We start from the raw sequence: 24,735 nt of genomic DNA on the forward strand, positions 1-24,735 counted from the left end.
TGGGTTCAAATCCAGGCGCTACCACTTACTGACTGTATGACTAAGCCTTATTTTTCTCAACTAGAAAACAGGGACAGTAGTAGTTATAATCTTAAAATAGCTGTTGTGTGGTGCGGATTTCAGGATAATGCAAATCAAATGCTTAGCACAAGCTCTGCTACATGATACGTAGTCAGCAAATTTTAACCACTATTCAATTTATGGCTCTACTGTTTGGAGCTTCCAAATGCCTAGAGTAAGCCATCCTGGAAGTAGTCTGTGCCTGTGGGAATCCCCACCACTCATTTCTGGAGCCTTCTTCCTGCCATGTCCAGGAAACTAGGACCTAAATCCCACGTGCTCAGATGAGGGTCCTATTGCCGCAGCCGCCGCTGACCTCTGCTTTGTGGCTATTCCTGAAAGCGTTGTATCTTAGTCAACAAATACCCTGCGTGTTTTGGAAATATAATTTGGAATCACATACATGTAAAGCTCCACAAGATTTAGTGCCGAGGGCAGGGATGTGCCTAGCCCAACCTAGGTGTTCAGGGAGAGCTTCCAGAAGGCAATAGAAATCTGAAATAATTTAAGAGCTATGTCACTGAATGAAAAACTTTCACATTAATTTCCTGTCCTCCTCTCTGTTTGGAATCTTTGTTTTAATTAAGAATGGGAGAAGTCCTGCTTTAGAGATTCAGACTCTGCATTCCAGATAGGGTTTCTGGTTCTAATAGCTTTGTATGTGCTTGTCATACAAAAGACACAGCTCTGGGCTTAAAGGGTTGGCAGGTCAGGGGTGATTAGAGGAGAACTGCACAGGGCAGCAGCTGGACCTGTGGAGGGAGGGGCCAGAGAATTGAGGGGGACATCCCACTGCAGGGGTGGTCGGGCTGTCAGTCCTCCGTGGTCGAGGGAAAGCGTTCAGAGCCTTCGGCGAGGGCCGAGCCTGGGGTCTCCAGGGTGTTCGTTGAACAGATGAGCCAACAAAATCTCGTGGCTTTCAGATGCTTTTCTGAGGCCACGTGGCAAATTAGAGACAAATACGGGACTGTTCCCCTCACTCCTAGATCAGTGAGCATCTTGGAATTTTAAAGACCCTGTGGGAGCACGCTCCTGCTGAGGTCAGGTTTGGTTTGTTCTCAGAGCAGCACGCTCAGCGAGGCACAGTCCGCGAGGCCGGCGGGAGGCGACGAGATGGAGAGCGGCAGTGCCGCCCTCACACAGCCCTGGGCTCAGGGCCTTTGCAAGTCATCTCACCTTGGAGATGCCAGCTTTCTTATGTCTGAAAGAGGAATGCTGCTGTGCAGGGGCGTTCATGTCTTGAGCATTACTTGTTTCTGCATCTTTGTCTGTCGTTTTAGCTCTGTGTTACCCTTTCCCCCACTTCCTTGTCTAACAGTTAAAATTCAACTCACATTCCAAGTCCCCACTCAGCTATTTCTACATTCAGGAAGGCTTCCCCAAGCCCCAGAAAGAAGCAACTTCTCCCATCTACATTCCTTAATCCTTTAGATGGACATTCTCCTGACTCTCAAGTCATGCTTTAAATAAGGCAACTGATGGAGGTTTAACCCCTCCCCCCACCCTCAGAATGTCAACTTTGCGTTACTCTGAATCATTCTTCACAGCCCCCATCTTCATTCCTTGCACATAGTAGGCACCCCATAAATCTTACGATTTATAAGTAATGGGATGCTTGGCCATTCTCTGTTATTTCCTAGAATTGCAGGCCCTGGTGGAAAAGTTAGCTTCCCTCTGGAATTTCAGTTACGAGCCCTTTCCCTGAAATGAATCTGTTATTTGGTCTGCTGGCTTTGAATTAGCTTTGTCCAGGGACTGTACTAAGCCTGTTTACCGTTTAGCAGGGAAAGGCTGAGAGCAGTGTTCCTGTTTGCCAGCCCCCTGAGAGTCACATAAGTATGGGAGACCACACGCAGGGTCAGGCACAGCTCTGGTCCCTCCATCCCAGAAGAGAGTCACTGGAGCTCGAGGCAAACAAGGGTCAGGAGACGGGAAAGGCTGAAGGATGGACTGCTGCTGCCTAACCTCAGTGGGAGTTTTTGTCTGGCCCCCAGAAAAGGACCTCTTTGTATATCTGAAAAGGTTTTGCTTTGTAAAGGTGCAAAGGAGTGCGTACATTATGAGTGAGTGGAAGAATGAATGAGTGACTGAATGAAGAGATGAAGAAATGAATGGATGAGTGACTGAATGAAGAGATAGAGAAATGAACGGATGAGTGACGAAGCAAATGAAGGGTCAGATGAATGACGGAAGGAGTGACTGAAGAAATGAGTGCTTGCGTGCATGAATGGATCTACAAACTAGTGAGCGGTCAATGAAGTCCCAGAAAGGCTGTGATAGCAGACTGCCTTTGCATGAAAAGCACTGATAGTCCTGCGCCCCGGGTCCCGGATCTAAGCCCCCTACTGTGAAACTTGGGAGGAGTCAGTGGTACAGGAAACCTTAGTTCAGTTAGTTAACAGTAGACATATAAGAGGTGCCGCTTCTTGGAGAGATGAAAATTATAAACTCAGTTAAGAAGAGTCCTGGTCACTTTTTTTTTTTTTTATCAGTAGGAGTGTGGTGTCTTTGGGGAAGGTGGGAAAATATCTCTCAGCTTTCACTCTTTTGTTGATTGATTCGAAAACCTCAAGTGAAGACTGACCCACCGTGGCCTCCCTTGTATTTCACATTGCCCTTTATTTTGTCTGAGTGGGATTAAAAAAATCCGTGTATCTTTGCACTTAGTTATTTGTTCACTGAGCAATCGCATGTGTCCTTGAACATTGCTTCCCTGATGTCTCTACCCGAGATCCCCTTTGGCCTCCCCACTCTTCTTCCTCCTCCCTGTTTATTGCAAACTCCTATACACCCGTTAAGGCCTCATTCAATATCACCTGCTCCCAAGCTCTTGCAAGCAAAGTACCTTCCTCTCTGCCCTGCTCCCCCAGTTACCACTCCTTCCCTCGGCTACAGTTCCAAGCATTATGTGAGTACGGACGTGCACATTTATCTCTGACTACTCTCAGGGAATGAGTCTTATTCTAGGGCCCCTGTCAGGGCCTGATGCTGATGGATGTTGTCTGCCCAGAGGTAAGGATGGATAGACCAGGATACGAGTCCTTGACGGCTCCAAGTAGTACAGGAATGCGGCAGCACAGATGAGGAATTCGGGGCTACTCATGGGGAGGAGGGCTGCAAAGTTCTGCATAATGGCCCTGGCGGTGATGTTCCCGTTCATCAGGCAGAGGACGAACAGTACTGGGGGAGAGAGAAGGCGTCTGTGTGTGTGTCTGTGTGTCTGAAAGACTGACCGAGAGAGCCCTGGGACCTGCAGACAACCTGACTTTAAGTGCTTCTCCATCCTCCAGGTAGTGATTTAAATGGGTCATCTTTAGGGAGTAGCTGTCGTCAGCTGGGCCATCACGTCCCATACCCCAGGGAAGAGAACACTGGATTAATCCTTGTTATTCCAGGTGAAACTGAAAGCTTCACTGGGGCAGTGAGGGGCAGTGGAAGGTGCACTCAACTCAGATCAGGGAATCAGGAAGAGGGTGTGCAGTGGTTAGGATCTCTGGTTGAAGTAAGACTTGGGCTCTAACTCTGGCTCGGTGACTTCTTAGGTGAACCTCTCTGAGCCTGTTTCCTCCTCTCTGAAATGAGGACCAGACAGCGTCCCCCTTGTCTCCCTTATGGGGCTGCGGAGGGGCCCCGGGAGACAGTACGCACTGTGCTTCATGGGAGGTGAGGTGATTTAACAACCCGAGGCAGTACTGGCTTTGCCGTTGCCTTTTGTCCCATCTCAGGGCAGGCCCCTTTCTCCGCTGTTGCTCCATCTGTACTGTGACTGGGCCTTCCTTGGTGAGCTCTGTGCCTTGGACCTGTGACCTCTGAGTCCACCTCTCTGGGCCCCAGAGCCATCACAACTATGGCCACCAGAATCCCGGGCAGTTTCTCTGGTGATTCCTATGGGAAGCTGTGCGTTTTAGATGATGGAAGAAATTCCCAGTGATGAGACAGGAGAACGTGGATCACCTACCAGGGTTAATAATAATAGTGATGGCAAACGTTGACCTGGCCTTGCTCTTTGCTGGGCACCTTGCTCTACCCTTTTGTGGGTTATTTTATTAACATGCTCCCAATACTTTGGCCACCTGATGCAAAGAGCCAGCTCATTGGGAATGACCCTGGTTCTGGGAAAGATTGAGGGCAGGAGGAGAAGGGGATGACAGAGGACGAGATGGTTGGATGGCATCACCGACTCAATGGACATGAGTTTGAGCAAACTCGGGGCTACAGTGAAGGACAGAGGAGCCTGGAGTGCTGCAGTCCATGGAGTTGCAAAAAGCTGGACACAACTTAATGACTCAACAACAACCCAACCCTGGAGAACAGACCCTAGTACAGTTTCCATGTTGTTGACGAGGAAACTGAGATTCCAGGAAGGGAAGTGCCTTGTCCGTATGTCTCACAGCATCTGGAGGGCAAAGCCTGATTCTGGCTGACCCCAGAGCCTGAGCTCTTAACCTCACCAGCCTCCTCCCTCCTGACCTCGCCTCAAGCCAAAACGGGGTGTGTGTGGAGGTGGGGAGAAGGCATCCAGGGATAGACTAAGGACCTCATTTCGCCATATGGAACCACCAAACCATCTGCAGGCCTTGAAAAAAATGCTTTTCACCCCATCCCCGACCACCCTGGATCCATCTTCATTTAATCTGATGCCCGAATATGAAAGGATTGGGGGCAGAAGGCCAACTAGCAGATTCATTAACAGGATTAAACATCTCTCCTCTGCTCCCATCATTTCTGTGAACTAAATTCTTCCTTTGTTATAGCCGTCGTTGCCTGTCAGAGAAGGATGGAATGCTTAAATTCCTCCAAGGCTGTTAGAATCGGTCTGTGTTTTCAGGGGGTCCCGAGAGGCAGGGAGGGGTCAGTGGGTGGATGAGCGGCCATCTTTGCAAAATAAACAAAGGCAAGAACTTGCTGGCGTGTTTGCCTTCTGCTGTCTCATTAATTTCCTTCCCGTTCTTAGCCAAACGTTGGCCTAAATCTGTATCACACGCATGTATGTGGAATGGCAGGTATGGACACATGGTTTTGGTTAGACAGACCTGGATTCAAAACCTGGCTCTGCCACTTATTAGCTGTTTGACCTCAGGCAGGTCCCTTTGCCTCTGTGAACATTCGTATGCACATCCAGAGAATTAAGATATCAGTAGTAATTACCTCCAAAGTCCTTATGGGGATTAAACACAACCTGGCATGTAAGATACAGTGGTCTGAATATAGCAAAGGTGCGTGAGAGGCAAATGACTGCTGTCTCGGAACCATGCCGCTCAAAGCGTGGTCCTCACACCAGTAGCTTCTGCATCAGCTGGGAGCTCACTAGGAAAGCAGAGTCTCAGGCCCCTGCTGAATCCTGCATCTTAACAGGGTCTCCTGGTGGCTTGGAGGCCCCTGAAGTTGGAGAAGCATTGACTTAGAGCACAGATTATAATGTGTGTGTGTGTGTATCATATATGTATATATGTAACTACAGGATTATATATCAAACTGGTAGGGACTTTTGAAACTTTCTGGTTGAAGTGTCATTTTAGGATAACCAAACAAGTCCCGAGAAGACAAGCAATCTGCCTACAGTCACACAGCTCGCGCGTCAGCCCTGGCATTTGAACCCCAGGCGTCCCCTTCACTGTTTTTTCTGTTTTTGGCATCGTAATTGTTTTACAATGCTGTGTTAGCTTCTGCTGTACAGCAATGTGGGTCAGCCGTAAGCATACAGAGATTCCTCTTCCTCCTTGGCCTCCCACACCGCCCCATCCTACCCCTTTAGGTTGTCGCAGAGCCCCGAGCTGAGCTCCCTGTGTGAGACAGCGGCTCCCCGCTGGCTGGCTGTTCTCCCTGTGATGGCGTGTATGTGTCCATGCTGTCTCTCAGTCTGTACCCCACTCCTTCCCCCGCCACCTTTGTCCACGAGTCTACATCTGAGCTTCTATTCCCGCCCTACAAATAGGTCCATCAGTGCCATTTTTCTAGATTCCATATATATGCATTAATATACAGCGTGGCATTTGCTATTGCTTGTTTTTATATGAATTGCCAAGAAGTCAGATGTCCCCAGATGAGCGTTTCTGCAATTGATCTTTTTTTTAATCTTTTTTCTTCCTTAAGTGAAACAGAAAAGTAGGATTATATACTCCCATTAATTTTTAATTTGCTAATTTAAAATGTTATTCCAGCCAAGAGAGATCCTGAGTCTTGATTCCACAAGTCGTCACCCTAGCGGTACCCCCAAGATCTGTGCCCTCTGAAGGTCGATGAAGGGGCACGGTTCATCCTCGTCTGCTTTGCTTCCAGGACCACGGGCCAGGACAGGTGCCAGCAGAGCCACGGGAACCAGTGACCTCTCTCCACAAGGGCTGTCGTGACAGCGCTCAGTGTGGCAGCAGGCTGGCCACCTGGGTGTTGTGCAAAAGCCTTAGTGTGGGATTTGAAGCCAGAAGATTTGACCCAAGTTAGTAGGAATCTAATGGACAAAGGAAGGGCCTGAAGCTTGACAGTCAAATGCCTTTTCTGGGGGGCCTGGTAGAATGCCTCTGTCGGAAAGAGAATGAACAGTCTGAGTTATTGAAGGAGGCTTCCTTGATAGGAAGTTCAAGTTATCCCTTCTTAATAACCTGAACTTCCTATCACGTTATTAAGACCTGATGAGCCTTAATCAAGACTTATCCAGGGTAAATAGATTTGTTAGGGTAGAAATAGAGAGAGGGCGAAGCACTGCTTCAGGAGGAAGAATTCTGAATTTTGAAGCCTGCCATGTCCCAGAGCCTTGAGCACACCTAATCTTCATTTCTGTAGTAGTCCTGTGATAGTTGTATTGTTATCTTCATTTTGCAGATTGACTCAGAAGCAGCCACAGTTGTTCAGCCTCTTCTTGGGGGTCAAAGGCCTGCTTGTCTTCTGACAAGCAGGAGGTGCCTTTAAATTGGACATGCTTCAGATCCTTGCTGTCTAATCACTGGAGCCTCAATTTGCGAAATGAAGATAACAATACAATCATCTGTAAGTTAGTGATCACTCAAGAAAGTAGGTTTACTTAACCATGAAATGAAGAGCAGGCTTGGTTAGCAACAAAACCAGCAACAGAAGTGCGTCCCAGACAATGGAACAATGGGACATGAGACCCACCTCCTGTCCAGTGAGCTCAGTAGTTAATGATCCGGGGACATGCTCTCTGCACACATAAAAAACAGTGATTTGTGGCCCTAGCTTGATCACGTAGGGACAAGAAAACTCCCCTGCTCACCCTGAAGGAGGAGCTGATGACAGAAGCGTAATGTCTACTCAAGAGAAAGAAGTTCTCCTCCTCCTCCCCACTTTTGCTTTGTATACAAAACTGTGGCCCAGTAAGTTTTCAGGATGCATCACCCCTTCACCTGCCCTCCTTGTGAGCCTCCCAAGCATCCTATTTTATTAAAATAAGATGCTTCTTTTCACTTCTTATCTATCACTTTGCTTCTCGCTAAATTCTTTTCTGCGCTGAGACATCAAGGACCATGGTACCAGAGCTCTTCGGAGCCTCCCAAATGCCACCCAGTGATTTCAAAGTCAGGCTCCCATCTGCTTTCCCCTGAAGGAGGAACTGCCAGAAAGAGATGAGAGTAATGTAGGACAGTATCTTTGTCCTCAAGGAGCTTCATGCTAGTGACAATAATAATAGTAACACAAATCTATCGATCTTCGACCGCGAGCCGGACACTTTAGCAGCTTGGTTTTTATATAAACCTTATGGCACCTCAAGGCAGTCAGCACTATTACTTGCCCCTTTACAGATGACTGAAGACCTGAGGGCTAAGGAGGGACATGTCCAGCATGTCTTCTCTCAGAAGTGGACAGGCCAGGGTTTGAACTCAGGGGGTTTGACTCCAGCGTCTGCATCCTTGATCACCAGGGTAGTCTGTATCCGGGTATCTAACTGTCCTCAACTGCAGATTGTGTTACACTGCGGAGCTTCCGAGGAGAGAAAGAGAGAGCGCAGCATCTCTTCCCGAGGGACAGGGTGAGAGAATTAGAGAGGAAGGCTGAGAGAGGTGGTGCTCGAGGTGGGTGGCAGAGCTTGGGCTTGGGCCGAGCAGGAATGCAGGTGGGACGTTCTCAGCAGGAGGAGCAGCATGAGGACACCTGGGAAGAGGACGAGAGAGGGGACGGGATGAAACGACAGTGACGCTTGTGACGCGGAGGATGTCAGCAGAAGAGTATCATCAGGAATGGGAGGGAAGAGATGGAGGCGGAGACAGGTGGTCAGGCTGTCCATGCTCCAGGAGGTGGGGGAAGGGGTTCTGGAAGATAGCTGACAGCAAGGATGAACAAAGGGCAAAGTAAGTGGAGACTGGGACTGTCCCCTCTAACCCCAGCCTGTCTCGCCCAAAGTCTTACTTCCACCCACATTGCTCCCCTACCCTCCCAGCGCACTCGCGTTTGTCCTGCGTGATCTAGCAATTGACTGCCTTGAATTGCTCTATAATCACTCCTGCAAGCACGTTTGACTCTCAGTTAAGAGTATGCTGTCCTCAGTGACAAGGACTTTTCTCCCTGCCCTTCTGAGCTCCTGCAAGAAGCTCAACACAGTTTTGAGCCCACAACTGGTACCTGGTGACTTGACTTGACATTTCGCAGAGATGCAGGAGAACTTGGGATTCCCTAATTAGGATGAATGTGACAAAGAAGCTTGGGCACCACTCTGACACGGCCCCTCACAGGATCTGAATGTCAGAGATCGTGGTTTAGCGCAGAAAGATGAGCGCGCTGGGGACTGTTCCATAACCATTTACTAAGAGTTGACGCAGAAAAACAAACAAACAAACACTTGGGGGTATTGGGTAACACAGAACCAAAGGCCACTCCTAACTTGCCCCTTATGAGCTGTATGGTTTAAGAAAATTGTTTAAGTCTTCTCTGCATGCCAGCTTCTTCATCTATGAAGTAATAACAGTCATGATATCAACTCATTGGATTGTCATCGGGATTAAATGAGATAATGTGCATGTCGTGTTTGGGAAAGACTGAGGGCAGGAGGAGAAGGGGACGACAGAGGATGAGACGGTTGGATGGCATCACCGACTCGATGGACGTGAGTCTGAGTGGACTCTGGAGTTGAAGTACAGTCAAGTTCAGAGAAGCACAGCTACCTGTAGTGACTGCCTGTGCACGCAGCGGGTGCGCCTGACAATGTTCCCCGGCATGAGAACTAATTTATGTGATTGGACGTGCGAACGCACGTTTGCATCTTTGAAAGTGTGCAGCTTGATGGTTCGTGTGCCGGGGGCTTTCTGTAGCGGTGTTGCTGATGGGAGCGCTGTGGTAGTCATGCAGCGAAGCGTGTGTTTGTGGTGGTGGTGGTCACAGCAGGGGTGGTGACGGGAGTGTGTGGTGGTCGTGCAGTGGCGGGTGTGCTCCTGTGGTGGTGCTCACAGCAGGGGTGGCAGTGGCGGTGGTGATGGAGTGGGGTGAGCAGTGGCGGTGGCTGCAGGGCGATGGTGGCTGTGGCGGCGGTGGCGATGGGGGTGGCACAGGTGAGTTTAAGGCTCTCATGCCTCTCATCCAGTCTATCTTCTTTAACTAGGCTGCACAGAAAGATTTCCAGCACCCAGAATTTGAATTCGCCCCGCTGTACTTGTCAGCAATAGAAAAGAGTAACACAAATCCAGCCCGTGCCTCTAGACTTTTACTTTTATTCGTGGTTGGTACTTGCAGAATCCTTTTCGTGTAAGCCTTCGCAACACTTGCGTCCCACTACAGTGCTAGGCCCGGTGCGTAGTCAGTCTTCAGTAAACATCTGTGGAAGGGAAGAATAACACTGCAGAAGGGCACAGGCCATGCTCTTAGGTGGACTCCCTGGTTAAACATCTCATCTCCATAGGTCGGTCGGGCAGCTCCCCAGCACATCAGAATGTGCCTGCCCTCAGGCCAGGACCAGGGTGGGTGTGCTGCAGCCCTTCCTATCCGGCAAGCTGGGAAGACTTCCCGGAGGTGCGCCTGGCCCAAACTCACTCTTGCCCTATTTCTATTCTGACTGAATACGAGCAAGGGTGGAGAAAATGGCAACCCCCACCAGCGGCTCCTGGGGTGCCCGTGCTTCCTCCGCGGCACCCATTTTTCTGTGTGTGCAGCAAGAATGAGAGGCACGTCCTGCCTTTAGAAAAGTTCCTCGTGGCAGCAATCCCTATGCCCAGATCCCGAGAGAGACTGCAGGAGTGGCTTCAGGTCTAGCACCTCCACAGCCCGGCTTCTACCCTGGGCAAGTCAGCGGCGCCTGTCGGGCCTCTGTTCTTCTTGGAAAAGGGGTAGGCGCGTGCCGCCACTGCAGCGTTCTTGGGCCTTTCAGGTGTGTGGCCCAGAGCAAGGGCTTAACCAATGGTAGCGGTTCTTCACGTTGGTAGCATTTATTGCTTCTGTCACTAATGGAGAGATTAACGACATGTCCGACTCTGCGACCCCATGGACTGTAGCCCACCAGGCTCCTCCATCCATGGGATTCTCCAGGCAAGAGTACTGGAGTGGGGTGCCGTTTCCTCCTCCAGCTATCACTAGTGGAGAGATTAACGCAATAGGTGATGAGTAATGACAGACCAGAGATTTGTGTGTCCATCTTTGACACGTGCATGCTCAGTTGTATCCAACTCTTTGAGACCTCATGGACTGTAGTCCACCAGGCTCCTGTGTCCATGGAATTTTCCAGGCAAGAAATACTGGAGTGGGTTGCCGTGCCCTCCTCCAGGGAATCTTCCCGACCCAGGGATCGAACCCCAGTCTCTTACATTTCCGCATTGGCAGGCGGGTTCTTTACCACTTGTCCACCTGGGGGCATGGCTTCACCTGGAACCCCCTGGTCCTGGAACTCTGAGCCTGAGGGGATCCTCTGAGTGGATCGCACAGTGTTGGTGGGATTGCTCAGAAAAAAGAGGATAACCTTTCGGCATTTGGGCCCGCTACTATTTTGACAAAGAATTCAATTTGAAGACCAAATAATCTTAGATGTAAATCCCGGGCTTGCCTCTTACTGGCTGTGACTCTAGGTAAGTTGCTAGGTGAATCGTGGTTTCTTCTGGTGTCCAGTGAAGTTGATGATACTGAGCACATCAGCTCCTTGGAAGAGTAAGAAAAGTCAAGTGTAAGTGGACCTGGGAACGGGGATTTGTCTCAAAGGCAGCTCAGGACAGGAAGTCATGGAAGGACCAAAGTGGTTTGGGGGTTAGAGCTGTTTACAGCCTTTAACTGTCCTGGAGTTGATGTATTGTTCCCCCCAAACCCTGAAACAGAATCAAGAAAGGAATGAAGGGAAGGAGAGCTTGAAAGAAGATGTAAACATGTGGAGTGCAGGCAGCAGGCTGCCTGCCCACAGCAAGCACTCAACACAGGGAGAAGTCATTCCCTGGTGACGTTTTTATTCTTGTGACTCTTATTGTTGTTTAGAGGTGTATTGGGGAAGCCAGGTAGAAAGAAGAACTCATGCAAAGACACCAGGTGAGTGTGGGGATGGAGGGGTGGATGGAAACTGGGCTGAATCTGTTCAAGGTTACAAAGCACCGAGTGTGATCTGTAAAGGATGGAAACTGAGGCAGGCTGCCCCTCCCTGACCTCAGACTTCTGGTTTCACCCAGTGACTCTACACGCAGGTCAAGAGCTCTTTGAATGGTGTTTGGTATCTGTGCATTTGTATAGAAAAAGATAGAGCTTGCTGCCCTGAACGGAGCATCAGACAGTGGGCTGGGCATGTCCGCTGCTGGTGCTGGTGGTTTAGTCGCTCAGTCGGGTCTGACTCTTTTCGACCCCATGGACTGTAGCCTGCCAGGCTCTTCTGTCCATGGGATTCTCCAGGCAAGACTACTGGAGCAGGTTGCCCTGCCCTCCTCCAAGGGATCTTCCTGACCCAGGTATCAAACCCCAATCACTGATGTCTCCTGCATTGGCAGGCAGGTTCTTTATGACTACTGCCACCCGGGAAGCCAGACTTTCCATTTGCTGCCTGGCATTAGCTCCATTGACACTTGAGGAGGCTGAGGCTCAGGAAAGCTGCTTCTGTGGGAACTCAATGCAATGCAAGACTACTCCCACTTCTCCTGGCTGCCAGCTCTGCGATCTCTCCCTGGCGGCTCACTCATCATTGGACCTGACAACGTAAGAGGCTCCCATCCCTTCTCGCCTTCTCCTCCTGCCTTTCTTGGCCTTCTTCCAAAACTTTGGAAGAGCAATAAACCAACTCAAGAGACGGAGAAAGGCTATAGGAAGCTCAAACCTGAAATCAAGTTAGTCTTCATACAGCCTCCATCTGAGCTGCCTGAGAGACAAGCCCCACCCCCACCCCCCGCCACTGTTGCGTTTATGTCAGTGGGGCAGCAGCCAGACTGAATGGCTCAGGGGCCCCCAGCCTCCGGGGTCTCACGCCTGATGGTCTCGGGTGGAGCTGATGGAATAGTGAAGTGCACAATAAATGTAATGCGCTTGAATCATCCTGAAAGCATCCCACCCCCACCCCAGTCTGTGGGAAAATTGTCTTCCATGAAGCCAGTCCCTCATGCCAGAAAGGCTGGGGAAGCGCTGAAAAGACCGGCATACTTTGCTCCTCTTAATCCAGACCCCTCTGAATACTCATGCAGAAGGCATTCCATGCAGTGGCCACGTGCACACTTAGGAGCTGGGCAGGTCTTGTCCAGAACCTGGCTCTGCCTTTCTTGAACTGTGTCATCTTGGGTAATCTCTCTGAACCTCAGATCTGTCTTCTGTAAAATAGGGCTGATAGCTCCCTCCAAGGTTGTTGTAAGGATTCACAGAAAAGGTGTATGTTAAATACCTACGCCATAATGGGCACTCACTTGAGGGTTAACAGTAGTTTTGGTTGTTATGTTTTGACCCAGTGAGTTCCAGGCCGTAGTCTTGATAAAAATGGGCTCCTCTGCAACTCCAGGCTTCCCTGATAGCTCAGTTGGTAAAGAATCTGTCTGCAATGCAGGAGACTCTGGTTCAGTTCCTGGGTTGGGAAGATCCCCTGGAGAAGGGATAGGCTACCCACTCCAGTATTCTTGGGCTTCCTTTTTGTCTCAGCTGGTAAAGAATCTGTCTGCAATGTGGGAGATCTGGGTTTGATCCCTGGGTTGGGAAGATCCCCTGGAGAAGGGAAAGGCTACCCACTCCAGTATCGCTGGCCTGGAGAATGTCGTGGACTGTGTAGTCCATGGGGTCACAAAGAGTCGGAACCACCTCTGCAACCACGGTCCTAGTCCCCGGCACGAGTGCGACAGTTCCTGGCGTGGGCTGTCATTCCCCCATCTATTGTTATGGCAGACCTTGCTCATCCGTTATAGCACTTTTTCTTCTGAGCCGGAATGTGATTCAGAATCCTTCTTAACACAGCATCCCAGGCAGTCACTACCAGTTGGTTACCGTCGACATGAAGGGGCGTGAGATTTATCTGCATCCTGGTTCTGATGCGGTTCACAGTTTCTGCTCCCTTTATGCAGTCCCGGTTGCCTTTCTACTCTGTCTCCTTCTGTTTCTGTGGGTGCATCTCTGTGCTGTGTGTGTTTAAACCCTTCATTTAGGCTGAAAGACCATTCCAGTCATTTGTGTGTTGGTTTATTTGTACAGATTTCTATACTTTCAGAGTCTCGTTTACCATGTCACGCCTGTAGCTTGGGATCTGCAAGTAACATCAGCTCATATCTGGGAAGGAGGGCGGGTGAGAATCAAGTTAAAACTTGGGAAAGCTTATCCACTCACACACTCACAGCACATACCATCAGCCACCTTTAGAAATGATATAAGAGATGGTGTTTAGATATGAATTTGCAGTTTCCGAAGATTTAAAATTCCATTGCCTGATGACTGTAATCTCTAGGAGGCAGGATTAGAATAGAAAATTTATTCTGGAGTGTGATGCTTGCTGCTGTAACAAATAGGCCCCAATATTTCAGTGGCTTCACGTGTAGAAGTTTACCCTTCCTGAAATTGTTTAGTGCGGGTGTTCCTGGTGGGCCAGTAGCTTTCTTCCATGAGGTCACTTAGGGATTCAGCTTCCTTCCGTCTTGTCACTCCACTAACCCTAGGGGCTCCTTTGCCTCTAGGTGTAGGGGTAGAGACAGCACACTGCTTCCTAACCCCTGGGACCCTGGGGCCCAGCCCCGGCCAGCATCGCTTACACACTGATTTCAGCGGGGAGAGCTTGCTCTTAATCCCACCCAGATCCCCAGGGGGGTGGGGTTGGGCAGAGAGGCAGATGTGGTCCCTGGCTGGCCCAGCAGCAACTTTTTACTCTTGGGGAAGAACGAGATGGAGGCAGCGTGAAGACCACAGACAGGCCCGCCACAGACAGTTTAGGGGTGAGTACCCAATCAGCTGGGCAGGGTTCTGCCTGGGGAGCAAGTCTGAGTCCAGGTGCTATTTGGTCATCTCAGGCATTGAGAAAGGCAGCTCACCAACCAGAGGTCAGTTGGCAGGGTCCAAAGCAAACCTGCCCAGGGACACCCTGCCCTGCCCAGGGACATGGCCTGTGTGGTCCTGCTGTTATCTCTCTCCCTCCTGGGGAAAGGATGCAGCAAACAGTCAGTGTCTGACATCATTAAGCCTTCTAGTGGTTTAGCCAACATTCCAGATGATGCTAGATCCATCAGGAAGCTTTATTACTATAACGTCCCTCCCCAAGCAGCTCTGTTTCTAGGGAGAGACAGTACTGGTCACAGCAGCTTCTGCAGTCCTGTTTTGCCAGGCAGTTCCTTTTCTCAGGGTGCTTTACATTTTGGTCTCATGATCTGGGTTAATGGGAGTGTTCTGACAGATGGGTCCCTTCTGGGCGTGCCAGCAAAAGCAGATTTCTGAACCTCCAAGGCTGGGGGCCAGAGGCTGGGGAATTCGCCAAGGTAAATGCCACCTTGTGAGGTCTCTGGGAGGCAGCCAGCAGCCTCCCCTGGGCACCACTCCTGCCTCATCACGAGGCATCTTTGGCTGGCCCATGAGCATATGAGAGCCACATTTGCAAACCCATAGGCCTGGGGCTGTTTCCAGCCGTGACATTCTGGCAGCTTCTTCCTGATCTCAGTATGGAAAGAAACAGGAAGGAGAGGAAGTGAGAGAGAGAGAGAGAGAGAGAGAAGAGGAAAAAAAAAAAACAAAAAAACAAGCCTGTGCCTAGTTTTCCCTCCAAAGCAAACCTCGTGAGCCTCATCTGTTCAGGATTTGGAACAAAGGAATCTCGGTGCTTTGATTATCATGTCTGCAGTGGCTGTTGAAATAAGTCTGACACTCACCAGTGCCTTAGTAGGAATTATAATTACATCAGAAGACCTGAGGCTACTGAGTAAACCGATTAGCTGCTTGCTCTGAGTTGATAGGTTTTCCCCACCCCCAGGTCATAAACAGGGCCATGGGAGACGGCGGAAGAGTGCTGGGCCTCAGTACTCGAGGACGGGGCTATGTGCCTCCAGGAAGCCAAACCGACTGATGCAGACAGGGGCCCCACCAGACCAGCAGGCGCTCACCTGCTCCTGCCCAAGAGGACTCCCCTGGGCCAGGGACTGCAGGGCGAGGAGTGCAGCGGCCGTGGTGAGCATCCGTGGAGCAGACTGATGCTGACTGGATTGCTAGGTGATGCTCTGGGACACCCTCCCCCAGGAAAGCTGAAGCCTTCTGCCAGGCATAATTACTGCATGGGTAATTACACGATTCAGAGCCTGCTGGAGAATCCTGGGCTGGTGCCAGAGCAGAGAGGCAGGGTTTTGGGACTGTGACCGGTTCCTGCTTCTCAGGGCTGAGTTTGAAAGAAAAGGGTAATCACTTGGCCTCCTGAGAATCCTAGCTGGCAGGGCCGGGACTTGGCAAGTGCAAAGCCGACAGAGCTCGGGAGCCGATGACTTCACTCTTCTCTGCCCACCGCCTTCCAGGAGGGCTCCCAAGCTTCTACCCTAAGCTCTTTTGTGCTCTCCCTACCTGAGAGCCCATCGCCCCTACAAACACTGCCAGTGCCGAGCACTCCAGCACTCACGTCCCCTGCTGAGCTTCAGCCGTGCATCTCCAAGTCATGTTGGGCATCTCCTTTGGATGTCTGCTGCGCTCATCACGCTCCAAACTGAGCTCCCCTCCACCTTACCCTAATCGGCAGCTCAGCCCTATTCTCTTCTCCCAACCAGAAACGCAAAAAATCCTCTAACCTTCTCCTTCTTCCCCTCACCTGCAGGTCATCTGAGGCCAGGTTGTGCCATTTTTAGAGCAGACGTGGCTCCTTCACTCTTCCTGTCCTCCTGCCCCCACCCAGGGTCATCTCTGGCTTCCTTCTCAGGGCCTCTCACTCGCCTCCCTGCCTCCATCCTCACTCCCTTGAAACCATCCTCCCCACCGCTTCCAAATCCATCTCTCTCAATGCGAATCTGAGCCACCTTCCCATCCTTAGCGCCTTCAGTGGTTTCCCAGCACCCTGAGAGCCAGTCTTACTCCTTCAGACTCTGCTCAGGGCCTCTCCCATCCGGCCACACACCCGCACTGTGTTTCCTGCCACACTCACGCCAGTCAGCACTACTGGATGCCACAGTGCTCTTCCCCTAGTTCCTCAGTGTGGCCTGGCTGTGCCTGAAAGTGTGTGTGGAGTGGAAGGACGAGCATCCTGGGCTCTGAAGCTGGGCTAAGGTTTGAATCCTGACTCCATCACCGGGTGACCGGGCAGCCTTGGGCAAGTCACTTGTCTCGAGTGTTCTTTCTTCCCATCTACAACATAGAAATAATAGTACCGAAAGAACCTATCCCTTGGGGTCATCGGGAGGGGTCAGTGGGATAACTCCTGTGGAGCCCTCAGGACTGAATTTGTACACAGTAGCTCTTTTATTGAATGTTTGCTGCATGTCCCAAGGTGGATACTCTCCCCCGCCCCGAAAAAAAGATTTAAACTGGTCCACATCTTCGTTTTCCAGAGGGGGAAACTGGGGTCCTGAGAGGCTAAGGGGCTGACGCCTTGCCACCTGAGGCGCCTGACTCCTGAACCGAGCCTGGAGCTCTGTATTCCGAGGCCCAGCCCACCAAGTTTGGAGTCGGACAGCCCCCTCTGGACAGTCACATGCTCTGAGCTCTCCAAGGGCTCGCCAGAGGAATCTCTTCCCTACACCGTCCCCTGAGAAGTGCGTGGGGGTTGGGGAGAAGAAAGTTGCAACTTGGTTTTGTTCCAGATGAAATGAATGAAGGTCTGATGGCTGGTGCAGTTAGTGGTGGGGTGGGGGCAAGTGGGGCTTCTATCCAGGGCTTGGGGAACTTTGGCTTGCCTGGTGGCTCAGATGGTAAAAGAATCGGCCTGCAAGAGACTTGGGTTTGATCCCTGAGTGGGGAAGATCCCGTGGAGAAGGGAATGGCAACCCACTTCAGTATTCTTGCCTGGAGAGTTCCGTGGACAGAGGAGCCTTGAGGACTACAGTCCACGGAATTGCAGAGTTGGACAGGACTGAGCGTCCAGCACTTACCAGTTGAATAAATAACCTTGGGCAAGTGACTCAACCTTCCTGTGCCTCAGTTTGCTCTTCTGTAATATGAGGGATCAAAATCCCCCAGGGGGTGTTGTGAGGATGAAGGCGTACACGCACCCACGTAGTGCCCGAGACTTAACACAGTCTAACAGGGGAATGACCAGCGCTGTCTGCAGCTCACCCATCTCTGCCTGTCATCAACGTGCATTCCCTTTCTGGATGACAGAGAAAGGAAGACTTCCATGAAAACCCTAGATAGAGTTTTGCCGATTGGCAGTTCTTCGAGTTAATTCAGGAGCCTTAACTTTTGCTGCCATGTGTCTCTGACTCAGACTGCAGTTTTGCAGTGCCAGCCAGATGTGGTGACGGGCCCCTTTCCTGGGCAACGGAGCAGAGGCAGAAGTGCTCTGGAAGCTTCTCCTGGGGCGGGAGGGGGAGGGGTGAGCCATCTGATTCCCCAGGGTCTGCCTGGGTGAAGGCATTAATTCCAGTGATCGTGTCTCTGGCGTTGCCCTTGGCAAGGGGTGATGGTTAGTTCCTGTCCCATGCTCAGAAGCCTCACTTCTGACAGTCGCCAGGGAGACAGTCCAGAACTCTAGAGCCAGCCAGGCTGCTCTCCTAGGGCGGACTCGTCTCCAGACTCCGTGCAGTTCCATCTCACAACCATCCTTGGAATTTCTTCCCAGCGCCAGGCCCCAGCTCAGTCCTGCCGAGTCTCCCAGTGCTGGCTCCCACTGTCTGCCCTGGCTCATCAGGCACTTTCCCCTACTGCAGTTTTTCAGTCGCTCAGTTGTGTCTGACCCTGTGACCCCATGGACTGCAGCACTCCAGGCTTCCCTGTCCTTCATTATCTCCCAGAGTTTGCTTAAACTCATGTCCATTGAGTTGGTGCTGCTATCTAACCATCTCATTCTCTGCCGCCCTCCTCTCGTTCGCTTTCCATCTTTCCCAGCATCAGGGTCTTTTCCAATGAGTCAGTTCTTCCATCAGGTGGCCAAAGTATTGGAACTTCAGCTTCAGCATCAGTCCTTCCAATGAATGTTCAGGGTTGATTTCTTTTCGAATTAGCTGGTTTGTTCTCCCTGCTGTCCGAGGGACTCTCAAAGCTCTTCTCTGGCACCCCCACTCGGAAGCCTTCTCACCTACCACTGGGTTCCAAATCCGGCTCTTTCACCTTCCAGCTGTGTGGACTTGCTGAGCTCCTGTCACCTTGCTGGGACTCAGTCTCCTCACTTGCAAAGGTCAGTCGTGGTGACTGTGACGTTTGCACGCTTAGTCTGCAGCCCCCGTGTGGCAGCACATGGTGAAGAGGAGGTGGTCCGTGCAGGCAAGGCACATGGTCAAGGACCGGGCACAGGGCTGAGGGTGGAGAGGCTCCTTCCTCCTCCTGCATATCAAGCGTCTGCTGAGCCCAGAACATGCCCCTCCAGTTGAGGATCTGTCCTTCTGGGCCTTGCAGATTCGTTGGAATTGGAGAATCACAAATGAAACCCAGGAGGTGGCCTGTAGGAGGGGAAGACAAGACAGTGTCAGCGGCTTTCATCCCATCCTCACTGTTCAGAACACTTCGGTGCAGCCTTGCACCCACTCCCTTCCTGTCCTCTGGAACCTGGCATGCACATCTCCTCCAGGAAGCCCTCCTGTACCTCTCGTACATCCCAGAGCTGGATGAGATGACCCTTCTCCAGCTTTCAGGTCACCATTACCAGGAGCCCAGCATGAAACTCCAGACCATGAGGCTTTAAGGTCTGAGTCAAAGCATCTTCAACCTACAGTGCTTGACACTGAAAGAAAGTGAAAGCGTTAGCTGCTCAGTCGTGTCCGACTCTTTGCAACCCCATGGACTGTATGTAGCCCGCCAGGTTCCTCCATGCATGGCATTCTCCAGACAAGAGTACTGGAGTGGGTTGATGCTGGGCAGGAGGTAAATAAAGCTAATGTTCAGTTCCTTACCTGCTAACATTCTGCCATATTACAAAGGAGAGTTGAGGCAACTGAATGTATACCTGTTTGCTGGGCTGAATTACACTGAGGGGGCAGGGGTGCTAGGCCGGGAGAGCACGTGATCATGGCATCAGAAAGACCTGGGGGCAGAATTCTGATCCTAGCCCTGTGGCTTCTGTAGTCCTCTGGGGAAGTCATTTTCCTGCTGGAATCTCAATGAGCCCATAACTCATAAAATAAGGCTATGAATGACCTGAGGGACCCCGTATGAGATCCCTGCCGAGGTCAGAGACGAGGCAGAACCTGGAGATGAGTCTGACATTGGCCTTTCAGGCTGTTCAGGGATGGTCCAAAGACCCACGGCAGGTGGTCACTAGCTATTTTGCGAAAGTGCAGACTTGAAGGGCTCTCCTTGGAGGCCTAGAGATGTGGGAGGATCACTGAGCTGGAGGTTTGCACACGTGCTTACACACTCACACCCCCGTCCCCAGCACGCACCTCTTAAGACAGCTGCAGCTTTCTCTGCCCGTCCTTGGGCTCTTAGTAACAGCAAGAACATCAAGTAAGTAAATAAATAAAACACCTTTGTTTTGAGAATGGCGATGTCCTCTAATGCCATACAGCATTTGTTCGAGTGGCAAATTTCATCTTAATAGTTTCAAAAACAATTATCGTCCTGTATGTATAGATGCGGTGGTTCCAAAGGGGGCATTTTATTTGTATCTTTCACTGCACATCGGGTAGGTGGCACACCGCTGTGCTATCTGTGAGCTTGAGGATTTGGGAAGGCTCCCAGAGCTCACCTTGGAGCTTCAGGGATTGACTGCAATAGCAGTTCTGCCCGGGGCCTGCCCTGGGGGGAGTCTGCATCTCAGTAGCCGTCCCACCCAGGCTGCTGGGGCTCAGCCTGCCTCCCAGCTGTTCAGGAACCAGAGGCTGCTCTCTCAGCACCCTGCCCCAGTCAGCAGGCCCTTTTCTCAGGAGGGAGCTGCAGGCAGCCTCTGAGCATCAGGACAGCTGTTTCAAAGGCCCGTTAGACCCTCCCAACACCCTGTGGGCCCATGCAAAGAGCTGTACGCCAGAATTCAGTTCTGCTGGGGTATTTGCTAGGTGGGTGGCCTTCCTTATCTATAGAACGGACCACTCTGCACAGCCGGCATGAGGAATTCACAAGAAGTGTTCTGTCCAGTGCCAGGGCATAGCAGGAGTTGCAGAAAACCTAGCCCATCTGCCTCAGGCGTCTGGAAGAAAATTGGAAACAAATGTCCAAGAGTGTGGAGCTTCCCTGGTGGCTCATCAGTAAAGAATCTGCCTGCAATGCAGGAGACATGGGTTTGGTTCCTGGGTTGGGAACATTCCCTGAAAGAGAAAATGGCAACCCACTCTAGTCTTCTTGCCTGGGAAATCTCACAGATAAAGGAGCCTAGTGGGCTACAAAGAACCCTAATAGGGTCGCAAAGAGCTGGACATGACTGAGCAACTGAGTACGCACACGCACAAACCATAGATTTACAAGGTAGAATAACAAAGTTGTCCAGGGGTAGAGCTTACGAATGGCTGCGCTGAGATCTGAACTCACATTAGACAGCCTGACTCCAGAGTGTAGACCCTTAGTCACCAGGTCTTAAAGTCTTCCCCAGAAGTGCCTCGTAACTCTCCCCTTCTATGCCTTGGTTCTTGTTGGTCTATAGACTTTAAATACCCTCCTTCCCATCTTTTCTCCCTTGGCAAAGCTATCCTTGAGTGTTGTCTCCTCTGAATGGTTTTCTTGGGGATTAATGCTGACTCTCCTTTTTACACTGCCATAGTCAGCAGCCCCTTGCATAATGCTGTAGGCATATTTATTTCTGCTGGATGGCCAGCTTTTGGAGAGCAGAGACCGTCTCTCTCATTTACCATTCCAGCACCCAGTACAGCGCCTGTCGCATAGAGGCGCTCATTGCTCATGAGATATTTGTTGATTGTTTAGGTGGCAATGCAAATGAAATCGAAGCACAGAAGGTCACCAGGACTCTGGGATAGGACTGTGTTTGGTGGCAATGAGTATTATGTTAATAAGAGCACACGTGTCAGGTACTACACTGGGGGCTCCTTTCAGTCCTCCTAATGACGCTACTGATGCTGCTCTTCTCATGTCTCCCTTTGTGGGCCACCCACATGGCATGCAGGATCTGACCAGCGATTGAACCCATGCCCCCTGAAGTTGAAGCTCAGAGTCCTAACCACTGGACGGCCAGGGAATTCCTACACTTTTCTCATTTTGTAGGTGAGGAAACTGGGCCTCAAGCTGAGGAAATGACTTGGCCGAAGGCTAGAGTGTTATGTAACTGGGTTTCCAGGACAAGGGTGGGGCTGCCTGCCTCTCTCACAGCCTCTGCCTCTCATGTCCAGAGAGCTGCCCACAGGATTGGTTCAGCAGTCTGTGGCTTCCCAGTATCTACTGAGCACTTTTCCTCCATTTAATTCTTGGCGTTAGAAATTCTCCCCACCCTCAGTGGGAACTCACACTCAGACTTCCTGCTGCCCTTGCATCTAGGGCTGAGACAGCAGAGGGACCCCCATGAAGCTGTATTTGGAAGAGGTCCCCCTAGGAGTATGGAATCCATTTTTGGCAAGAGTGGCAGCAGAGAGAAGCCTTTGTGGAGGCAGTGGTTCTGGGGTCATCTCCCTCGTGTGGCCATGGTACCTGTGTTGAGCAATGGGAACATGGGCAGGGTTTCTCCTAAAGAGGCCTGGAACGTTGTCCAGGTAGAATGGCTCCCAAACCTAACACCTTGACCTCTTGGAGATTCTCTGAATTCCCAAATATCTTCTAATAACTTCTTCCTCTGTGTTAACCAACTAGAGTGGATACTAGTAGTTTGCTACCTAGAGCTTTGCCTGATAGATGCATTTCCGTAGGACAGAGTATGTGGGTTTAAGACTTAACCCTCTTCTGAAGGCAGCGTGGGCTCTGGACTGTCAGTGGGATCAGGCGAGAACAAGGCGGCATCTGTAGAAAATTAAGGAGAACTGTTATGCTGATGGATCTTTGGAAGCTTTCTCCTTCTACTTTAGTACATCCACACTTTTGTGCTCACAGATCACCCAAGAGTGTTGTTAAAATGCAGACTCTAATCCCGGAGGTCTGGGCCAGGACCTAGGATCCCATGTTCCTGACGCCTAGCTTCCACAGGTTTCGTCGAAGCTGGCAGCCTGAGGATCGCCAGTGAGATGGTGTTCATGTGTCCTCAGGCGAAACTGTGAATGCTACATAAATGTCGACTTTGACTTCATGAAGTAATGAGATCAGTCCTCTCCTGGCAAGTCCACGACTAACTATTACTCCTATCTTTGGTATTATCAGTTCTGTGGCACCGGGAGCTTCACATCTCATAATTAGCAAGCTTTGTTATGCCGCTCCTGTTCCTAATGAGGACATTTTAATAATTTGCTTTGTTGAAGAAACAGCATTGGTTCCTTTAGCCCACAGTGCAGCATGAAAGGAATGTAGTTTGCTGTTTTTATATCCGACTCAGCCCAGGCAGGCTGAAATGTGTGAGGCACTGCAGAAACCCCAGTCCCCCGATACAGGCCGTTGAAGCAGCCAGCACGGCCTCTGAAATCATCGCGTCCTGGCCCCACATCTTTCCAGACCCAGCTCACATTATTTCCCATGGTCACCTGGCTGCAGGCCACTCTCAACTCCCTCAACAGGGCAGCCCTCACTCTCTGCCAAGCCTGTGCACAGGCAATGCCCAAGCCTGGAACAACCTCCCCACTGTCATTCGTACCCATCTGGTCAACTCCTTTATGATCTTCAAAACCCAGTTCCTGGGTTACCTCCTCTAGGAAGCCTTCCTTGACCCTCATCCTTTATAGTCCTTACGCTGACCTAAATCTTTAGAGATCAGTACTTCATTTTAAAACTTTTTCTTGGCTTATAGCTTGCAGTCAGTTCAGACCACAAATTTGGATATGCAAAATATGTTGCTTTCATTATTATTCAGTAACTAAGCTTAATTTCAGCTTCAAGCCTTCATTCTGCCAGATGAAAGAAACAAAATCCTGATCAATTTAGGTTCTCCTCTGCCTTCTCTGGAATTGCATTTTCATGTCAGAAAGTTTTTGCCATTGCTGGCAGGCAGGAGTGCAGAGGCATGGGGCAGAGCGGGGGCATTTGGTCTTTAGTCGTCTGTCTGTGCTGGCATCCACTTGACGTCCTTGACTTGCCTCACTTCAGGTCACAGGTCCATGTGTATCCCTGAGGTCTTCTCTGTATCTGAGCCTCAAAGCCTCTTTGAGTCCAGTTCATGCTCTCTCTCTCTCTTTCTCGGTCACAAGGAGATGGTGAGCTTTCTAGGATAAGGTCCTCTGACCCCCACTCCCAGACTCATTATCCAGGATGCCCCGTGAGACCATCTCGGTGTCCAGACCACAGGCCCCAAGGCTGTGTGGCTGCCCTCTGCTCTCAAGCCCACCTTAGGGACTCAGCTGAAGGGGTGGTCATAGTCCCTTGCAGGTGACCACCAGCGAATGCCTAGTCTTCTTTCCCTTGGTGTTCTCCTCCTCTTCACCCCAGTTCAGGCAAATTTTAGATACAGGGCAGGGGAGAGGGCGGTCAGGCCCGAGCAGGTAGCCTTCCAGATCTGCCATTTTTTTCAGGTGTCCTTCACAGCTCTGGGTTTCTGGAATTCAGAGAGTCCACAGAATCAAAGCCTTTCCTCTGAGCACAGTTAGGCCTTTGCCTGCAGTCGCCAGAGTCTGTTTAGGGACTCAGAAGTCAAGCAGGGTCTTCTTTGTTGCCTGCTTTCTAGGAGGCATCAGCGTGGATCACTCTGCCTGCACCCCGACCTGGGGAGGGGTCTCTGGGTGTTGGGAATAAGAAGAGAATGAACACAACAGACTCAGAGAGCTCACAGAGGGTAAGGGAGCAGCTGCCTCATCTCTGCATTTCCAGAACCAGGCACAGTGGACGTGCGTGTTAGCTGCTCAGTCGCGTCTGACTCTGCCGTCCCACGGACTGTAGCCCACCAGGTTCCTCTGTCCATGAGATTCTCCAGGCAGGAATGCTGGCCTGGGTAGCCATTCCCTTCTCCAGGGGATCTTCCTGACCCAGGGGTCAAACCCAGGTCTCTGGCATAGCAGGCAGATTCTTTACCGTCTGAGCCACCAGGGAAGCCCCAGGCATAGTAGAACAAGGGTTAAAACCAGCCAACATTTATGGAGAGTTTCTGGTGAGCTCGGCACAGTCCTACCTACACTATTTCATAATCCTGCACAGGAGGTACTATTTGTGTTCTTTAGCCAAAGAAACCAACGCAGAGAGAGTCGG

The 24,735-nt window shown here is 50.9% G+C and overlaps 1 protein-coding gene across 4 annotated transcripts in view; it reads left to right on the top strand.

Annotated features, from left to right (window-relative positions):
• KCNIP1 (potassium voltage-gated channel interacting protein 1) overlaps positions 1-24,735 on the top strand; it is a 422,953-nt gene that overhangs the window by 156,921 nt on the left and 241,297 nt on the right. The gene's annotated exons all lie outside the window — the stretch shown is intronic.

This window comes from Ovis aries, chromosome 16 (assembly GCF_016772045.2).
Source record: "Ovis aries strain OAR_USU_Benz2616 breed Rambouillet chromosome 16, ARS-UI_Ramb_v3.0, whole genome shotgun sequence".
Lineage (NCBI taxonomy): Eukaryota > Metazoa > Chordata > Mammalia > Artiodactyla > Bovidae > Ovis > Ovis aries.